Genomic DNA, 17,212 nt, shown 5'->3' on the forward strand with positions numbered 1-17,212 from the left:
CTTTTTTTTTTTTTTCTTCCAAATGTTGCAGTGATGGAGCATCCACTCTAGCTTTCTGTACTGGTGTCTTCTGGTGTCCCACTCATCAGTTTGACTGAACACACCCGGAGTTACTTCACCTGCCCTCCCTCCTGGCCACAGCATTTTGCACTTGGAGCCTTGTGAGCTGGAATCTCCTGCTCTCCTGGGCTGCTGTAAAGGAAGTTATTGAGAAGTAAAACAGAAAGGACAAAAACCTAATAATTTTAGGAAGACAAGGAAATGAGAACTGCTCAGAGGATGACCGTGAACTCCTGCAGGCAGCAACAGGATCCCTCTGTCTTTAGAAGTGCTTTAAGGCTTTGAAAGCAAAGCAGAACCACTAGTGTTGTCAACTTCTGGCTGCCAACTGGATAGCAATAATTTCTATAATTATTTTTTTGAAAATAACTTTTGAAAGAACTTGACTCTCTGTTTGTAGAGCTCAATATAAATTGAAGCCAGCCACAGACCAAACAACTTGTTCATCAGCTGCTTGACTCCATCCCTTCCACTGACCCTGCCTGACTGGCACCAAAGTCATTGCAGAATCCTCCTTAGGTGTCTCCTAAAGCAGAAATGGCAACAGGAGGGCCCCTACAACCACTCCCTTCCATAAAAACACTCACAAGAGCTAATTTGGTAAAATGAACACCTTCTCTAGTACTCCCTGCAGGCAATGAGAAGTATCTCATGGACCCAAACATGCAACAGCCCAGCACTCTGCCCCTTTCTCTGGGAACAATGATGTAAGCCGTCCAGTCCCAGTCTGGAAATCAGGACTCCATAGGTCTATGGCCTCAGCCAAATGCCACTTCCCATCACTCGTAAAGGTGTGACGACCACTGCACACCATGTGAAAGGGGAGGTCATGTCCCATGACACGGTACAGGACTGAACCACGGCTCTCGTGGTCTCCGGTTTCACCACTGGCAAAAGCGGTTCAACACGTGGTTGAAACAATGAAAAAGAAAACATACAGTTGAAACATGATGCATACTCTAATTATAATCAATCCATCCCCAAATGAAATACTTAATTTCAATTTTCCCAATGATGGCTTTATTTGGGGGCTGCATATACGGGGAGAAAGGACTTCTATTTTTCAACGGCAAAATCTGATGTTTTTGAATCTAGTTTTTCTGTTGGAAAATGACAGGATGGAAAATCCACAGCTATCTCTACTTGTAACACATCATGGTTAGGTGTGTGTGCATAGCACTTAACACAGCATAAAACATAACATAGCACATAACACATCCAGGTGGGTGTGCATATGGCATGGGTGCAAAAAGTAAGTTTTAGAGACAAAGTTTGAGGACACAGAAACTATTGGAAAAGGAGGGTTAAATAGCATTCAGATCAGATGATACAAAGAAAGCTGCATTCCCTTAATCTCAAGGCAGGTTAAAATACCAAAAAACAGTTTGCAGGTGACAATGAAAACACCTGGAAGTCCCTTCATTTAATACTGGGTACAGCGAGACCTGCTGCAAGAAAAAAAAAAAAAAAGAAAAATACAAAGTCATTCGTGTTGGGGAAACAACATCCAGCCCTCAGTAGAGAGAAAGTAAAAACCCAGTTGATGTTTCTGAGCTGGAAGCAAGTGCAACTGGTCAAACACGCCACACACTCCCCCCCTCCTTCTGAAAATGACACTTCTTCAAAATTTTCTGGGAGCATGAAGATTTCAACAACAACAACAGCAACAACAGAGTTCCCCATATGCTGCATTGTTTATTTTTTGGAGGGAAATTGTTGACTGATTTTCATTTTGCCACATGTGAGAGAAAACACTCTAGTATCCTTTTATCAAGAAAATCTTTTAATATTCCAAGTTTCTCGTGTGATTCAGAAGGGAACTGTTTCTAAATGCCAACCTTTTTCGCTGGGGGGAGGGGGGGGGTGGAAAATACCTGTTTCTGGCTTGGTTTAGGCTGGTGGCAGATTTACCTTTCCAAAGCAAGGGAGGTGCCTTGGGCAGCAAAGAAAAAAGTGCCCAACCCTCAGCCAAAATAGACCTAAACACCACCCAAACCCAGGGTATGGAATTTTTTAACAGACCACCTAAAAAGGCAAAATTCTTTGTCAAATGTTCCAGCAATATCAGAGTTAACACAGACTTTTCTTGTGGCAAACATGGGGAATTGCCTGAAATGGCTCAGTTATTGTTCTGGGAACCGCTGGCCAAGTCTGACCTCCCCACCTAACACCTGGGTGTAATTTCCAGCAGCCCAGCCGCTGTTTCCAGTGAAATCAAAGCCGATACAGCCGGTGACTTCTAAGATCTCTGATGGGGAGATCTCAGCTGTGGTTACCAGCTGGGCTCTGCAAGTGTCATTTTCCAAAAAACCCATCTGCCACACTGAGGCTCCAGTAGCCAAGAATCTGCTACTTACTACCACAAACTGCTCCAGATTTTCAGAGGGGTAACTACAAGCATTTGCATTTTGGGAGGGACAGAGAAGGTGGATTCTAGAAACTGTTACTTTCAGTGTTGAAAGGAAGTTTTCATCTTCCTGCACTGGTCCAACGCTGCCTTTTTCTCTGCTGCTCTCATTTTTCGGTAGGTGGCCTTAGCTTTCCCAGGACTATGGGCCATCTCACAGCTTCTGTCTTTGTCAAAATTTTGCATCTGTTTTATGTGTTTAATTGCTGCCTTTGCCTTCAGCCTGGCTCCCCTTTTCTCATATTCATGCTTAGAGGCAGAGACAACCCAGCTGAGATTCACATCTCCATGGATGTTAGATGTCTCTGGGGTTGATGTCTACATTGGAGCTAGTGGTCTAGATTCCCTTTAGCACCAATACAGAGAAATGAATGGCTACAGCATGATTTATCTCGCCTACTTGACACATCTGAACTTAGCAGGAGGTAATTCCTGGATCACAAGCATCTCTTTTCCTCAGTTAGCAAGCGATGGAGCAGTCAATGTCAAGAGAGATGACTCCTGTTTCACTGAAGGCAGTTTTACGAATGCTGTGAATGTACCTTTCATTTGGAAGGATCCTGTCCCTTCATGACCTTTCTACACCCCTTGGCTCAAATGATTCACGGGCACCTGCCTTCCCAGGTGATGCCACCAAGGTGCATGTACCTGGTGAGGGATTTTTGCAAGGTCTGGCAAATCTACCCACCACTATTGCCACGTTATCTGGTGTGAGTTTTCTCCAAGAGGCCACAGGAAACCTAAACAACCATCAACAACCTTATTTGACGAGTACGGTCATTTACGCACAGGGAGCTAAACTGCAGAATGAAGGTTTGTTGGTAGAAAAGGAGATTTATCATGATGGATGAAGGGCATTTTTAGCTCGGGAAGCAGCTGGTTTCCCCATGGCCAGATGGCCACAGGGTCCAGGCCAAACCTCCCATCTTGACCATGCTCCAGTGTGCTGATTACGACTGACTGAACTCAGAGTTTGGCCACCGTATGAATATTAAACAGCCCAGAATGATTTCTGAAGATTATTAGATTAGTGTAGCACCCGCTCAACATCTCACCACTGAGTCTGGAAAAATTGGAAGCAGAAATCAACAGCTTTAAAACAAAGGCAGTGTTAAGAAGCACTCTCTAAGAACGAAACACTAAGCCGTTCAGACTGGACCAGGATGGAGATGCTGGAGCTCACCTAACATACAAGGAACTTTCTACACATACCAAATCTGAACTCAGATCTGGATCCTGATTTTACAAATGTGCATTTTATCAGTAAAAGTGTTTTATCAAAAACGTCTCAAGACCTTCTGGTTCTCCAGATTTGTCCTGGTACTGATATTCTGATGTTCAAGCCACCTCTGTTAATTACTTACAGACACGACATATGATTATCCAGAATTACACTCAAAACCACCACTGTAACATTCAACTTGAGTTCCCTGTGTGCTATGTATCTCCAAAACAGATGTGTGAAAACCTGTTTGCAGTAGTAATCTTTAGGTTACTTGAGTAAGACAGTTGAGCGTGGTGGCATCTTGGGAACTTGCTGTCAAGTAAACCCCTGTTTTGGGAAGGGGCAGGAGGAAGGGGGGAATCAGGTCTATCTGAAGGGGTAGGATGAAAGTCTGGTACCTCTCTGCTCCATCATGTGATGTTAATCTGGAGCCAGGTGTCTGTCAAAGCTGCCAAAACCTTTGGGTATCCTAGAGACAGCCGAGAGAGACCGTGCATGAAAATGAAGTCAGCTCTGAAAATCAATCCTGTGCACGTGACAGAGCCTGAACACACAAAACCCACGGCACCAGAAACCGCTTGCCTTCTTGCAGAAACGCAGACCTTATGTCCATGTATAATATTTATTTTAAGAGCTAAACACAAGGACCTGATCAACCATGCTAGCACAGAAAAATAGGAGGAAATAGGAAGAGAAATAAATAAAAAACCCAGCTGAATTAATTGTGCTGACATGGTAAGCTATGAGGGTGACCGAGGCATATAAAACCTTACATAAACCTATATAAAACCTACATAAAACCTGAGGAATGAATAGTCCTACTAACAGTCCGTACAACTACTCAGGCTTGCGATCCCTGCAACCGGCTGCTGCAAATTGCACGCCACGGTTCCTCAATGCATCCCAGCCCGGGGCTCATCCATGGAGAGAGGATCTTCCTCAATGCATCTGCACTTCGTTAGTAGTTTGTAGACTGCTAAATGAGCAACAGAGCCCAGCATGAACACGCATTGTCTGAGCTCGGCTGATCACACTGTGTGATAAAAGGGAGTGTTAAAAAAAACTGCTGTTCTTCAGTAAACATTGGAAAAGAAGACTGAAGATTAATTCAAACAGCTTGGACAACTGAAACAGGAGAAACAAGCTGAATATTTCCAAATATGGGCTACCTTACTCTAGTATCAAGCCAAGAGAATCTTGGGGCATGCAAACCAACCAAGCTGCAACTCCCTGGATAACAACGCCTTAATTAAAAGCTAAATTGCACATACATAAAAAAACCCCATAGGGCTCACTTCAGCCACAGAGGTCATGAAATTGCAGGCAATCCTACGACAAACATTAATCCAAAAGGGTCCAGGGAACAACTGCTCTGCACACACTCACTCAACACAAGCCACAAAAACACTTCGCAAAAATGCCATAACGAGCTTAAGGCTTTTAGTACAAATAAATAAAGCCACAAATAGTAACACCAAAGGAAGAGAGAAAAGAAACCACTGAGGGCTCTGGTCTTCTGTAGCGAGTATTTGTTCAGAGAAAACGCCAAATTAATTTTAAGAGGGAGATTATATCCAGTGCCCGCCCCCCCAGCACCCCAACACCTCGCTGCCCTGCTTCGCTTCCCCAACAGCTCCTGCTAATCTGATCTGGAGGAAAAAGTCTTCCCCGCTCCAAATCTGGCACTCATTTTACCTTCACATATAATCAAAACATGCCAACCAGTACTTGAGATGTTTTTCTTTAATACCATTAGGAGCAATAACACATCATGTTCAACATCCCATCTCCAGCTGCTTTAGAGAAAAGCAAAAAACCCCAAGTCAGTCACTGAACTATGCACAAGGGGCGCAGGGTGAGGAATAATTAGCTGATTTATGTAATTCCCACATTCAGCTCTGGGTTTTATTTCCAGAGGTGCCTTGAGGGCCGACCAGCACCCTCTGGTCCTGACGCTGACCCCCTCAAGCGGCCGAGCTCCCCACACGTGCTGTGGCACCCAGGATGAGCGCAGATGGTCCCGCGATGCTGCTGGATCCAGGAGGTCAGCGCAGGGTGATTTATCTCTCGGAGCACAGCAGATCCCGGAGCTCAGCTGGTGTAATTTGGGGGCAACCCAACTACCGCCACGGACATCTGCTGACGATCTGTTCCTCTGTTTCTGCACTATTTTTGCCATTAAAGACCAGCAGCTTGCAAGAACAGCAGTAGAAAAAACTATTTCTATAGGGCGCACCAGCTGTGTTGTCCCCACTGGCATGCACTGACTTTTGATAAGAAGGAACATTCCCATCTTGGCAGGGCTGACCCACCAATGGCATGTTGTGATACACAACCTGCCCTCACTGACTCTAGAATGCTGATTTTGACTCAAGAATACCATTTACTGAACTTTCTTTGTCTTGTCTTTTCAACTAGAGGCTTGTAAGACCTTTTCATTTGGAAGAAACTCCAGCCCAGAGCTCAGCATGGTGCTTGGAGATGGTGGGTTGCCCATAGCACCGCTCCTCTTAGCAGAAGGTCCTTGTGTGTCCAGGTCCTTTGCCCAAGTTAAATACAGCCTTTCCCAATGGCTCGTTGTATCTCCCAGGTGTGACACGGAGTGACAAGCTCTCATCCCAGGGGACAGGCAAACGAGGAGTCTCATGGGAACGAGTGGTCCCAAGCAACTCCATGTACAACTGCTGCCTGCAGCAGGAAACACATCGAGATTACACACTCAAGGGGGGAAAAAAAAAATGAATCAGATTTTGCCAAAAATTCCCAAGCTTCACTGAGTGGAAGGGCAGAGCCTTGCCGGGAGCAGGAAACTAGCATGCAGATGTGCTCTTGGAATAAAAAATGTCCTCTCGAACAGACCACAAAACAATACAATTAGACATGGTTTGCCAGTAGAAATGCACTTGGGACAATGCTTTCCAAGTCTCCCCTCTTCACCCGCCACCATGTGCACATTGTGGATGTGGGGTTTTCATTTTAGTTACCAAAACAGAAAGAAAGTAGCCCCAGCAGCATCAGTGTCAGCTCCGGATCCGGAGGCAGCACGGCGCGATACAGCTGGATTTTCCTCTGACGGTCCAGCCGGCGGGGATGTGGTCACACAGCTGTAAGTGAAGAAGCTGTAGCTATAAACGGGTGTTGTTCTCCATCGCCTGACGTCAAGGGAAGCTTTGCTGGCAAGCTCTGGAGCAGCTCTCCCACCCCACGCAGCCCCCACGTGCCCAACGTGAGATCGCAGCCGTCTCCTTGCCCCCGGGTGCCGCACACCTCCGCCCCGAGCTGCTGCGGTTGGGGATGCTGCCAAAACCCACTTGCCCAAAAAGCCCCTTTCTGTAAGAAACACCTTGTGCTACACCCCAAAGAGAAGGAGGCGGGTGGTGTGTGTCCAGGGGACCCGGGGCAGGACTACTGTGAGCTGCCCCGCTACATTTGGTGGAGAAGAAACTGGCTCCCCGCCAGCTTCATCTTCTAATGCTTTTCAATCAACATCTGGTTTTGGGTTGCTGCCACTCTTATTTCTATTACTGACAGGGGATATGACACGACATGGTGCCCTCCAACCACAGGGAGGGAGAAATGATCTTCGTGCCCCTTCCAGAAAAAAAAAAAAGCAAACCAAAAAATAATTCCTTACAAGTATGCGCCATTCCTGCTGCAAACAGTGAGGACTGAGCTGGAGAAAAGGTGACGCCAGGAGAAGCAGGTAAGCCTCCCGCAACTGAGACGCTGCATTTAAAACATGCCGTTCCTGGCATATCCTTAAACAAACTCACAAGAGAAGCCAAAGCAACCCCAAACTTTTCCCTTCAGCCTGTAATTTTCAGAAAACAAACTGATCCTTTCACTTTTCCAAAGGAGTGAAGAGAAAGGCAGAGAACTAGAAAAACCCTTTATAGAAATATCAGCTGTTCCTCCTCATTCCCACCCCCAGTTCTGTTTTTTGACAAGTTAAACTGAGGCCATAACTTATTCTGCTTTGTTCGACAAGGCTAATCACACGTGACTCTAATCACTCATGATGTTTTATTGATTTTAAGCACATTTAATCAGAAATTGGCTCTGAGTTAGATTCCTGCTAATTACTGAGAAGCAGCATTTTGAATGACTTCACAATTGGACTGCAGATTAGAATGGACAATATGTACTAAAATAATGATTCATGCATTCAGCTCCCTGGATTTATTTTGTTTATATTGGATTTTTTAATCTTTAAAGACATAATTCTGCATATGGGCAAGCAGCATCTAAACCCCTTAACAAAATGGGTTTAATTTAACAGGCGAGGCTTTGGCCAGAGATGGGATATGTAGGGAACAGTTTATCCCCTGCAAATGCAGTTCTTTCTCTGAAGGTCACCGGAGGTGCCTTGTCTGTGGTGACACCAGGCACAGGTGGTGGTGGCACCGGTGGGAGGTTGCTGCATGGGGTCCCTTTGGTGTCCCCACGCTGCACATGGCTCGTGTTTTGGGGTGCAAGTACAGCTGGGCAGAGGGGTGTGCTGCACTTTGCAGGATCAGGCCCCTGTGCTGAATCCTGCAGTTGTTCAGGGTGAGCTTTTCTGATGTGCTGTCCTTGCTCCCAGCCCCAAACCCTCCTGGAAATGCAAATGGCTCATTAAGGCAAGAGGAGCCCAGCTCGGAGAGGTACTCGCAGCGCAAAACCACCCCAGATGAATTCAGCCACCACCAGCCCATCACCGCTTCTGAACACATCTTTCAACAACAGAGGGTTGAGGAGTTCATATTTCCATATTTCTCAACCTAAAAACACCTTCTCATTAAAAAACAGATCATTACTGATCACAGCCTGGTAACAGATTTATATTTTTTAGCAGCCATGGGTGTCTCATCTCCATCAGAGCCTCGGCTGGAGATCCATGGCAAAGCAACTTCGAATCCTGCAGTGACTTTGTCTGTGCTCAGAAGCAGCTGTGGCCAAGCTCAGACCATTTCTCAGCTCTGCAAAGCTCCCACTGTCTCCCAGCAAACACTGATCCACCAGCAGCAGGGATATTGGTTGCTGGCAGAGAGGCCAGGCTAGTGACTGCCAGCTATCTGACCTGGTATGAAACTGTCCTCAATGAAAACAGAAACTTTCCATTTCCGTCCATGCTATTTAATTTTTGTTGGAAAACAAGAAGCCACACTGGGGGAGACTCCTGCAGTTTTCAGCTAAAATTTTGAAGTTTTGAGTTATAAATTCAAAATTTTTCATGGAAAAAAGGAACTTGCCCCCCCCGGCCCAGCTCTACTAGGAACACTTACTGCAATCTTGCCAGCCAATTGCTTTCAGACAAAAACAAGCCCAAATTCAGAATGATGCAGAGAATACTCTGCAATAACCGGTATCTAAAAAGCAACAGCCCTGAAGTCTCCCTTGCTGCTCCCACTCCTTTCCACAGGTCCATGACACTACGATTCAGTGGGTGGAATTCGCTCACGAATTATGTGAAACCTCAGTTTCACAGAAAGCTGGGAAATTCACCCCAGAATCACCACTGGCCTCCCAAGGAAACAGCCTGCAAATCTGTACTAATTCATCTGTCATTGACGAGTGGTAGAGATATTTAGTCTTTAAATGTTGTTGCACTCCTTCAATATAACATAGCAAGACTCTTCCTTTCATGTAGGACTCAGATAACAGTAAATCCAGTGTGTAATTCTGACTCCCTCCTGCTTCCCAACCTCCCCACAACCCTCCCCTATGTAGCCAGCTCGGGTGTTACCACACGGAAGGACATGTCTGTCCCCAACATGCCAGGACAAACCTCCTCCTGACATGAGCTCAAGCATGCAGAGGAAGGTCACCTACCAATACATCTAGAAGATCAAAGAGAAACAGAGGACTGATCCTCTGAAGCACTTTTCCTTATGAAAGCTATGCAGAGAAGATTCTGCATCAACGACAAAACTCACCGCATCCAGCATCACCGGGTGTAGGTGTTCACAGCCCCGAGACGTGTTGCTTTAGCAGTTTTCTGAATGGACATGAGTGACACAAAAGCAAATCTGTGTTCTTCCACTCACTGGTTGACTTCAGAGTGTTTAGTGAAAAGTACAGGCTTGAAATTATTCTGAAGTTACAGCACCTACAAGAATTTACCAGATGGAAACCTGAAAAAAGATTACTTCTCAGATGCATTGCTCATTTGTTCAGAGTAATTAGTAGATGTAAAACCAAAAATAGACCTTTTTCCTTTGATCCTCTCCAGTTGGATTCTGTGTGTGACAACCCAGAGCACGTCTCAATATTCTGCACTGAAACTGCTGCAGTTTTCATTCAAAACTCAACCAGTGTTTCACATCTCACCTACAAAAATGCAAATGAAGATAAGCCCTGTCAAAGGACACCAATGAGCATCAACCTGTCCCAGCTCCTCACATTTTGCTTCCTCCTGGGGGAAGGAAATCACGCAGGCTCACTTACAGAATTTGAAGTTTCCCAATGATGAGCCTTTGCTGTTCTCCATCATTTTTTTAAATCACCTATTAAAGATCCACCCTAAGGTGAGCAGCTAAGGTCCTTGCAGCCTCCCAAAGCCAATGGCAGCCCTTTGACACCACTAGCTTTGGGATTAGTCCTTTATATATACCCTAGGGCAAAGGGTGAGGAAGAAGAGTGGTTTCCAGGAGATGCAGATGAAGAGTAGAGTAGATGGGGTCAGGGCAGAGCGGAGAACAGGGAATGTGGGAGTCGCACTGCTGCACCATGGAAATACAGCTCCAAATACAACCAGGAGGAAGTATTTCCTCCACCCAAGCAGCAATCGTGCCGAGGCCGGTCAGCAGACGGCAGAGCTGCTTGCACCGGGCTGGTGGGGACACAGTCGTGTTTCCAGCCGTACGTTTAACAAGCCTCATTCTTAATGCTGAGCATTAGCAATGATATCCTGCATTACAGATTAGAGCTAATACTGTACATTATTTCCAGCAAGGGATTAATTACATTTCAACATTTCTGAGAGGCAACTGGTATAAAGGAAGCCATTCACTTCAGCGAGATCCAAATTAACAAGTTTCTCACTTGTTTCTAAACTCGCTCCATGGTGGAGTGAAATGTAACCCAGGAACTGCCTCTTATAAATGCTTTAAAATGCCTGACAATAACATGGATTACCTACCTCCAAAGGTGCGGTGTGCCAAACGCTACTCCTCCTTCTCCAGGTCCCACTGCTGCTTGTCCTCCCTGCATCCGCAGATCCCCGTTACTGAAACAGCCTCTGCTCTGCCCTAGGAGCAGATCCCGCATGTGGCAGCGATGTCCCACTCAGTGGCCTGCCCAAATGACCTCTGCAGGGCTTTGTTCCTCATGTTCCTTGGGTTGGAGGGAAGCAGGGCAAAGTCCATGGCTTTTTCTTCACTTTTTTCTTCACTTCTTTTCTTCACTTTCAGAAGTGAAGAAAAGCCCTATTTGAGGTTTTAGGAGGGTGAGGGGGGATGAAGGGGACAGGTCCATGTGTTTTGCTCCAACTGGCTGTAAATGGGGGGTATGGAGGAGACCCAGCAGGGACGGGGATGGGGCAGTAGAGCCATCTGGAGTTGTGAAGTGGGAAGTGTCCTGGAGTTGTGAAGTGGGAAGCCAATAGCCAACGTCTTCAGGGGGATTTTTCCCAGGAAAATGGAACGGCTATCATCAGAAAGCTGCAAAGCTGAGCAAAATGCAGGCTTCACTAGGACTCTGCAGCATCAAAAGTGCTCACTGAGTTACACATTGTCATCCCTTGCCTGTAGTGCTCATGGTCACATGCACATTTCTAAGGAGAGACTCAGGGATTTCCATGCTGTTCACCGTAATGTGGCATTTTCCATGGTTTCTTGGCTTTTTCCAGGGTAGCTCAAACAGCTGGGGCTGCCCCTAGCTGCCCAATTCACTTTCTCATAATCTGCTGGTTCTTGTTTGGGCTTGTTTAAACTTGCTTTCTTCCTGTTCGCCTTTATTCTGCTTTTCACCATCAAAGTCCTGATTGGGCTGATGAGGGCTTTTGAGACCTGGAGGGGTTCCACGGCTCTGGCTTGCATTGGAGGGGGGCAATTTCCCATTCGCCAGCCGAGTTCAACATTCTCCTTGTCTTGCTGAGGAAAAGCAGGAGCACACACACAGCCTCCCGCAAAGACTTACTCCATTTCCAGCGAGATGAAACTGTAACAGGGAAATTTTGATGAGAGCAACAGAGTAGGCTGGACTGGAGAGCTGCTGCTGATGTGCTTGGAGTTGAGATCTTCAGCCTGATGATCATTTCTGCAGCTCATGTTCCATAGTGGGATGGGACGCTTCACCTTCGCACGCTGCTTCCCCAGCCAGAAAAGGCTTTGTGTAAGCAGAAACCTTTGAGTAAACAGAAAGAGCATTGTAGGTTGAAGGGGCCATTTCCAAACCACTACCAGTGCCACAATAACAATGTAATAAAGACTATAAATCTATTTTTTACCCTTCACAGTTTCAGTGCAGCTCAAACTAACCAAAGAAGTAAATCAATGTGAAAACCAATCAAACTTACAAATAAAGCATTGCATAGACATAAGCATGCCGTATATCGCACTCTAAATAACAGCCCTGGTGTCTTTCACCATTTGGAGAAGAGTTTGCTCCCGGTCCATCCTATGAATCAGGATCTGGCCCAGCCCCACCTTTGCATTTGCAAAAGCGAAACCCATTGGGCAACGATCTTCAGGGCTCCCAAATCTGTGTGATGCAGGAGAGAGAGAAACATGGACAGCGATGCCAAAGGCAGGGCTGAGCCCCACGAGCACCACAATCATCATTGAACTCTTCCCATCACCCCCTCCCCAGTTGCACTGTCACGGGCCCGGCCATGTAATATTAATTGCAATTACCAATGTACCTCACGTCCAGGGGATATTATGGTTTAACAAGTGACATCGTGCAATTAAGCACCGGAGACACAAGGTAAACGTTCTGCAGTGCCAGCAATTTTTGCAAAAAACCACGAGATGGCGATGCAATAGAAATTTCCATTGAGAAAAACAGCACTTTGGGGTTACAGACCAAGGACCGAACCTCCTGGCTGCTGAGCCCAGCACCAGAAAGCACAATGCATGTACAGAGGAGTGGAAGTTTTACATTATTTTGCTCCTATTTTGAGGGCATGCATATGCTTGTTCCGTATTTATTGTGTATTTTAAAAGATCTGAATCGCAGCACAGTTTCCATTTAAAAAAAAAAAAAATATTAGTAGCTGCCTTGAAATCTCCTGTTCGAGCGGCAGCTTGATCTTGCTGTGAATAAGCAAGTCTGCATGAAGTGACAGTAAACTGCAGCCATTTAGAGTTTGCTGCGTAAATCTCATTTAAAAAAAGGATCTTTCCTTTGCCCTGTTTCCCAAGAGATATGTCCATCATTGGCAGTTCCACTGAAAGAAATTTTGACACAAAGTGAAAAATTAATTAAGGTTTTTAATTAAAATACAGGGAGGCATGGAAAATGGAGAGCTGGCTGATGCAGCGCATGTAGTTGCAATCCCTTTACCCTCTGAGCTCACCCCTTCCCCCAGGATGGTGTTACTGGGATGTGTAAGGTCAAATGAATAAGCGTGACCTGAATGTACAAGTTGGGTATCAAGGTGGAGCTGAATACTGCTACTTTAAAAACCCTGCTTTAATATCTTATTTTTGCTTTTAGTCTTTCTCCCTTACTGAAAACATCGATCCATAGGTAGACGTCTGCTCCTCCTTTATTTAAGAAATTAATATTTAATGTTGCTATGGACAGGCTTCAGGGTTTGGGGTTCTACATGGCACTAATCCCACCCTGAGGGACTCGACAGGGATGTACCTGCCCCCCTGCAACCCCAAATTGAACAGTTTATGGCTCTGCTGTTAGGGATGGGGTCTCCAAGAGCAGCACATGAGGGCTTGGAAACCTCCTTCCCACCCTCCCCTGGTGCAGCGAGGCCCTGTGGCTGCTCCTGTGATTATTCTCAGCACCGAGGAGTAATATCAGCAGTTTTATACAAGAGGAATTGAAACAACAAATATTGAGCTGTTTTCAAATGTCTGTGAGACAGAAAGCACACGTTCAACACCTCCATCCTCCCTCTGAAAACCCTCGGTGAATGAATACACCAACCTTAAATCCTCCAACCAACGGTGGGCTTTTTTATATGATGTTTGAGTATAATCCCATAAAAAACCATTACCTGTTTCTTCTCTGGGTCTCTGCTCCCTCCCAGCTCCTGCAGCACGAGGCACGGCTCCGGCTGATGCTGCTGTGAAGGCAGAGGGCACAAGCTGCCAGCTGTCCCTTCCAATTTACCCTGTTTGCCCCCAAAAATCAACCCTTACCTGCTCAAGGAGCAGCACCCACTTCCCACTGAGCCCTTCGGCACTACATCGGGACAGGGTGACAACTTCCACCTTCCCTCTCCAGGGGAGCAATATTTCTACTGCCAAGCCCAAATCTGGAGACGGGTGGCTGTGTGGGGTAATTTCTCCCTGTTTTATGGCACCTGTTGAGATGAATGAGGATAAACCATCAAATTTTGAGCCCACAATTCAATTACGATTTACACAAACGCAGCTCCAAAGTGCCTTCGTGACAATTTGCCCTGCAAATTATAAGTCCCCTTTGCAAATCTACCCTTTAGATTCCTGCTTGAAAAGGGGATGCAAGACAGTTTGCGGAGATTCATTTTTCCTCTAGTTTATATATAACTTGCTAAGCTTTTTATTTTTCTAAATGAGCTTACTATGTCCAATTTAAGTGAAAATTTAATGATCCCTGCAGTAATTCATTTAAGGATACAGCTTCCATAAACGCTGTGACATAAGTCAGGGAATAACTGTCCTTGTCCACAGCACAATGATTAATCAACTTTATTAAAATTAGGATTGGCTGAGGAGATTTGCATAAAATAAGACGACTCAGAGCCTTCTCCAGGACTATAATGTATCTGAGACCAAAGTTTGGGGCTTTCCTCCCCACTTACCCAGGCCCCTTGGCTCTGTGCAGCTTGGGAGCATTCAGATCCAAAGCAGCTGGTTCCATTCACATATGGAGGAGGGCAGTGTGACGGGGGTCCTAAAAAGGGTTAAAACATGAATATTCTTTAGCATAGACAAGCAGGTTGCACTTCACTTTGGGTAGGAAGGGAATGTGGGAAATATCCTATATTTCTGGCAATTTAAGAGGTGTTTCTCATTACTTTGGTGTAGGGATGCTTTCTGGATGAGGCATTAATTGGAGTAACCACCTGGAGTTATTTTATACTATTTAATGTTATTTTACATTATTCTATGTTATTTTATATCCTCTTCTCCCCCTTGAATTCAGCAGGGCCCTGGACGCCCATGCCACACCACAGCCGATGCTCAGAGCAGCTCAGCCCCCTTTGCAGGTCAAGCAAAGCAAAATAAGCCCAAGCTGCTGGGGACATCTCTGCACCCCCAGCTCCAGGGAGCAGCACCCCAGCACAGCCTGGGCCACCGGGTTGCCAAACTGAGCAGAACAAGCCCCCACAGACCCCGCGTTATCGTCACGATGGCCCCATATGTAACACCAGCCAACCATGAGGGACCAATTAGATTTCTGGATCCAATTAGCAGCAGCTGTGATTTGTGTGCATCACTCCGTACATATGGCTACGCTGAACTTTCCCTCAGTTTCAAATGTCCCCGTGTAGCACAGGCAGAATGAGAGGAAGGACCATTTGTCTCGGGTTTTTTTGAGAGCCTTTATGATGATGGACGGGGAACCTTTTACATCATTCACCAACTTGCAAACAAATTAGCTACCTTCATCACCTTCCTCTGATAGTGGAGCTGGCAAGCAACGGCCCGATGAGCTGTCAGGGAGCGCGTAATGGGTGCGAGGGGGTGTACGAGTGTTTCATTGGACATGAGCAACTAAGTTTGCTGAAAATAAAATATAAGTGAAGTCAGATGCTAAGGGCTTAAGTGTCCATGCATTAACCAAGATGGTTTCCTTTCTGTGCAGCAATTTGGGCTCTGGCCATTTAGGGCAGGACAGGAATTGTTACTCATTTTAATGGATGGTGGACATCCAAATCCCTTTGGTAGGATTGAAAAATCTCATTCCTAATTTCTATGTGCCTCAGTCCCTCACATGCAGCCAACTCTCGCAGGGTGCTCTGGGAAGCCTGATAAAAGTGTTCCTGGTATTACCCATAACGATCTTCAATTTCCTTGAAGAGATCAGAGTAGGAAGAAGATAAAGGTAGGTCCAAGGCCTGTTAGCAAAATGACAGGCAGACGAATAGAGCTGGTTCCTTCTTCCTCATCAGTGGTTTCAGCCCAGAAATAGAAGATCCCACTAAGTGCAGCCCACCAGACGCCCCGTGCTCAGGACTGTGCATGCAAGGAGATGGCAGCACTGATAGATGCAGGAGGGGACAATGCAGATTAGTGCAGGTCCTGCTGCTAATGAGCATGGTAAGGGCAATGATGCTGCGATTACCAGGGAGCAAGACTGCGATAAATAACTGGGAGTTAACGACAAGATGTTCTGCAGCATCACCCAAGGGGTCAGCTCCTTCCTCCTCCATCCGCAGGGCTTTTAACGGGAGGTGTTAATAATGGAGTGGATCACCAGCTCCAATGCAAAGGCAGAAGATAAAACCACTGTACAGGATGTTTTAAAAACCAAGTTGTCTAGCTGGAATTTATCTGTTTAAAAATAAGGCAGTGTTGCAGGAGAGACCCCTGCACACATGCAAAGCCTTGACAAAATTGCCCTGGAAATGAGGCACTGGATCATTTTATTGCACCGTAAACAATCTGGTATCTCTGTCGCCTGCAATGTCGGGAAATGAGCCCTTTTACACCACAGCTTTTCAGGAGCAAGTAGGCAGCTCCTGGGGACGAGCACGAAGAGGGGTTGGATGTAAATTAGAAGAGAAGAAAAGGAGCTGAAGGTTGCATGACATCTCTGCAGATCAGAGACTCTGAAAAAAAAAGTTTCTCCCTATTTGGCTGAAAAGCGAAAGGGACAGATGTGGTGGTGGCAGTTCCCCATCCCTCCTCTTGCAGGTGGTTCCACCTGTGTTTCCTTGGTGGGGAGAAGGTAAAGTCACACAACATTATCTGGAGAGAGGAAGTATAAACTGGGCGATGTTTTCCATAAATGTGGAAAATTAAACATAATTAAACTTGATCCCTGGAAGATGATAAACATGTTTGAAAACCCAGCCCAAAAGCCGAAGTTACAGTAGCTGATCCACAGAGAGGCAGAATGGTTTTGCGGTTAAGGCCCTTGCTGTGATCTGAAAAATCTGGGTTTAATTCCACCAGCCACAATCTCCCTGCGTGACCTTGGACAAATCACTTAATATCTTTCTTCCCAGCTCACTATAAAATGAGGGTGACAGCTCTTCCTTTTCAAACGGAGAGTCCTTACCTCGAAGAGTTTGCAGTTGTGGCTAAGTCTACACATTGTGGATAGAAGCAACAAGTTTCAGGAGCACATCACCTTGATAATGGCGGCGACGTTTTATTCTTCTTTGTAGAATGAGCTGAATTCCCCACTTGAAAGCAGAATATTGTATC

This window comes from Caloenas nicobarica, chromosome Z (assembly GCF_036013445.1).
Source record: "Caloenas nicobarica isolate bCalNic1 chromosome Z, bCalNic1.hap1, whole genome shotgun sequence".
NCBI lineage: Eukaryota > Metazoa > Chordata > Aves > Columbiformes > Columbidae > Caloenas > Caloenas nicobarica.